The sequence below is a fragment of the Silene latifolia genome, chromosome 8, assembly GCF_048544455.1.
Source record: "Silene latifolia isolate original U9 population chromosome 8, ASM4854445v1, whole genome shotgun sequence".
NCBI classification, from domain to species: domain Eukaryota; kingdom Viridiplantae; phylum Streptophyta; class Magnoliopsida; order Caryophyllales; family Caryophyllaceae; genus Silene; species Silene latifolia.
The window spans coordinates 92,775,234-92,780,251 of NC_133533.1; positions in this window are offsets into that span (position 1 = coordinate 92,775,234).

Consider the following 5,018-nt stretch of genomic DNA (forward strand, 5'->3'; position numbering starts at 1 on the left):
TGGTTTAGAAGAGGTGATGAAATTAAGGTTTCCATCCGAACCTATCCCGAAATGAAGTTCTCTAGTTGTATCGAAATCGTTGTTGGAGCAAATGTCATCAAGAACATTGTGATAAGAATCAATAGTGATAGGTGCGGTAGCATTTGATGGATTCATTGTAAAAAACTACAAATATGGAGGAAAAGGAAATATTAACATTTGTCTTTTAAAATCATACTCGTAAAAATTAACAAGATATGAACATTTATATAGTGACCTCTACCCAACTATTATAAATGATTCCAAGACCCAAATTCATATCAACTTAGGCACGGGATAGCCGATGCAACCTTTATCGATATAACTCGGTGGATTAACCTTTTAATCGATTCTACTTTTAGAACTCTTGGTCGATAAAATTACTGTAATGTTTATCTATAGCCCAAAACACATCAACAAGGGCACGGGATAGCCGATACAACCCTCATTAAATACTTTTGTTGAGTTCAATCCAAATTTCGAATAAATGTGTCCATGATCCAAACTCATATTAATTTGGGCACGGGATGGCCGATTCAACCCTTATCAACAAGAATTCGGTGGATAAACATTCATCACCCACTTCCCCTACGTAACAAGGTTTGTACCCCGGGATGGCCGAGTGCACTCCCTCGCGAAATAGGTTTTCATGGTTTCTACTATTTGGTAAGGCTATGACTCAATTAATTGTTTTAGCGAGAGGTCATGTCAATTTATTATCTATCACGTTTTAAGTGAACTAAAGCGGTGAACTACGATAATTTTAATTGACACGGTCGATGAACTCGATAAGACAATGCATGTTAAGTTATGGCGATTTAGCGATGCATGAGACATAAAATAAAATGCAAGCATAAAATAAATAAATCCTAGTATGGCCTTTCCTAAAATAGAAAAACTCTTTAACTATTACATATTCGGAAACCAACTCCATTGGTCCCTTGAACTTCGGTTGTGACACGCATCTCGAGGTAACACCGTCTTTATGTATCGCCATTCTTGAAGAAAACCGTCTTTGGGAACTCCGGAATGAATAAAATTACATAATAAATTACATAATTCCTATTATACATTTGTAACTAAATAAAATAAATCTATTAAATTACAAAACGGTGATACGAGATCACAATAAAAATTACAACCGAATCGATATTCCCATACATTTCGGGAAATACCAATTAAAATCTAAGGCCATACTAAGTAAAATTACATAAATTAAAATTATGACAATCATAAAGAAAATGCAGCATTATAATATGTATGAACATGCTCAATTTTATGCTAAATCGCCTTTAATTAGCCAATATCGTATATTACTCGGTTTTTACGGATTTGCGTGATTTCAACATTTTATAATCACAAAAATACATAAATTCATATTTATGCACTAGTTAATTACCCTAACCACTTAGGACTCAAAATTTAGTCTTCACTAATAAATTGACCATAATTAACTTAAAAATACTAAAATTGTTCATAAATTAGTCCAAAAATACAAAATAAGCTATTAAACTTCAAATAAATCATAAAATTTCAAATAAATTCAAAATTTGAAATTTAAATCCATGAACATTCTGGAAAATTACCATGACACTCATAATGTTCAAAATCTTAGGTTAAAAATTTCGAAATTTTCCCGGAAAAACAATGTTGCGGTTTATCGAATTTAACTAAAATAATCATAAAACATGAGGAAAAATTATATTCATAAACTTCTCAATTTTAGATCTGAAAAATATAATAAAAGGCAACATTAGACGTTTTTCCTAAGTCATAGATTATGTTTTATTAATTTTTAACTAATAATGTCACTATTTATGCTATTTTTCTTCAAAAATCCATAAATCATGCAAAAGGACTTCTTTATGGCAAATTATTTTACACACATCTTGTAAAATTGCATGTGACAACATATAAAATTTCTATGACCAGATTCGAAATTTAACTCATATTAACCTATTTTTCACTTTAAATCCGAATTAAAAATGAAAAATCCATTTTTCGAGCATAACAAGTCCAAAAATTATGAAAATTTACAGGTTATCTCAAAATATAATATGTTACAACATATCCAAAAACCACTGGAAAATTCGAAGTATAGCAAATTTTAGACCAAAAATGACATTTTTACTCATAAAATCACATTTAAATGCCATTATTGTAAATTATGACCAATAAAAATCCGAAAAATTAACCAAAATATCCTAAAACATTTTAGGACCAGAAATATTAACATGCATGTAATAATTTCGTGATATATCATAATAACACAAATTTTACAAGTTTTATTTGTTATTCTTATAACTCGGAAAAACTTTTAACCAATTTGCATGCAAACAACCGTGGCTCATGATACCGATTGATGGAAATGTAGATTCATATACATACTTAACATACTCATATATGTCTAAATAATTTGTCATAAAATTAAAACGGATTTTATGCATGCAAACAAAATAACAAAGAGAAGAAATCATGTTCTTACAATGGGTATTTCGGTTTTATAGGGCACAAAAGAAATCTCCTTTTCTTTTGTTCTTGAGCTTTCCTTATGGATGAACAAGATCTAAGTATAAGATCTCTCCCTAAGCTTTATACCCAAGGCTTTCTCTTAATCTAATTAATATTATTTGAGCTAGTATAATATTAATCTAGGTAGAAAATTGAACCAAAAATATTTATAAACACTTAATTAAATCTCCCACTTGTCAAATTGATTATTTAATTAATCGTATAACGTTACGAGTTAATTAAATTACTTGAAAATTGACGGACGATTTTGGAAGTAATATTTACGTATCAAATTGAAATGTGATTAAATGAGAAACGGTCTGAGTAATTGAATTGTATCATTACTCGGATGAAATAATTGTTTAATGTAACAATTAAAATTGAATGAATTATTATAAATACAATCGGTTGTAAATTTATAAATGGTAAAAATATTTTGGCACAAGTAATTATGAAATTACTAAGTCGGTTTTTGTATGTGACGTATTTTTATTAATACGTTGTTTTTTAATATGTTAAAAATACATAACAAATTTATGTCACATATGACATGTGACATATTGACAATTGACAAAAATAATATGGGATCCATATTATGTAAAGTGCCGAAAAATTGGGGAAGTATTAAGCTAGTTAATTGTTTTATTTAGTTGAAAAAACATAATGATTAAAAAGCAAGTCTAGCCATGCAAGCCTATTGTTCCTTGTGAAGAACAATTTTTCCATGCATTGGCTCCCCAATAGCTCTCCTCTTACACGGTTTTGGGGAAGAAAAACCATCATTGTTTTTCTATAATTTTTACCTAATAATATACTAAGTGTAGTGTATTATTTTCATTCTAATCTCATCATCCAAAAATAAGTTCTAGTGAGAAGAAAAATCCTCCTCATCTTCTCTCATAAAACCGAAATAATATAAGTGTTTATAAATATTTTTGGTTCAATTTTCTACCTAGATTAATATTATACTAGCTCAAATAATATTAATTAGATTAAGAGAAAGCCTTGGGTATAAAGCTTAGGGAGAGATCTTATACTTAGATCTTGTTCATCCATAAGGAAAGCTCAAGAACAAAAGAAAAGGAGATTTCTTTTGTGCCCTATAAAACCGAAATACCCATTGTAAGAACATGATTTCTTCTCTTTGTTATTTTGTTTGCATGCATAAAATCCGTTTTAATTTTATGACAAATTATTTAGACATATATGAGTATGTTAAGTATGTATATGAATCTACATTTCCATCAGATATGACATGTCTCATAAGGAGTACTACTCACATCCTAGATGAACTGGTCATGAATGTCACCAGTTATAGGCTCTAAATCTCAGAAATATGATGTAGCTTGCCAAAAATCTAAGTCAAGTCTCAAGTTCAGCAAGAATTTTAACGAAAACTCGTAGACTATGCATATATGATTCTACTAATAACATGTCAATCAAGCAAGGCTCAGGCAAAACAGGTGCAGAATGCAATATCATCCTTGAAATACTACCGTTCCGACTCGACCTATATGCTAAAATAAACGTGCATTTTATGAAATTTTTTGAAAATTTTCTCAATTTTTTTTTGGATTTTGTATATATAAGGGAAATAAAATAAACAATACAAGACAGAACTGTAAACGTGAACGCAATCAAATGATATGCGACGCAAAACCCTTCCCCAAACCAAATCGCACAATGTCCCCATTGTGCAAAATCATGTAATGAAGAAAAATGGAAAACGGGAATTGCGAGAAAATTAAATAAATAAGACTTGAAGAGGAGATCAGGAACTCACAAGACTTTAAGCGCAGCAAAAAGGAAACCTCCCCAAACCAGCGTGAGCTAGGAGGTTTCAGTAGCCAGCAGTGCTACTAATAAGTACCTGAAAGACAAATAAAACCCACGCATAAAACCGAGAAAACAACTTTAAAGCGGTAAATATGTGCACAAATGATAAAATTTAGAAGAAATAATTAATTAGACGGAAAATAAAGTGGAGTAGAAAACTCCCTTAAGTCCGCATATCGACCAAACACAGCAGGGGAGAGGTCGTGAATAGGTACAGCAGCGTCCCTGTCGATCGACCAAAAGGGGCAGTCGATCAACCACCGTCTCAGGAACAGTAGAACCTGGAAAGTGCAACTCAGTCGATCGACCTATGTAGCCAGTCGATCGACTAAAAATACTGCAGTACTCCTCTTTTCTTCGTATTTGCTCAATTACTTGAGCTAATGAGGTCTTAAAACCTGCAAGTGCACAATAATACGCGCCGAAAATTGCGCAAAACCCAGAATAAAGTCTAAAGTACTTAAAAATCCTAAGCAAACAAGATAAATGCGAAGTTTCGCGCACACAAAAGCAATAAAAAGTGTTTAAGAGCAATAAAATGTTTGGAAAACGTGTGACCAACTAGTAGTTGATCAAAAATGGCCACAGTATGGCCCACTTCGTCGGCTTCTGGCTACTAGAGGTAGCCTCAACGGTGCTTATCTTAGCAGCTG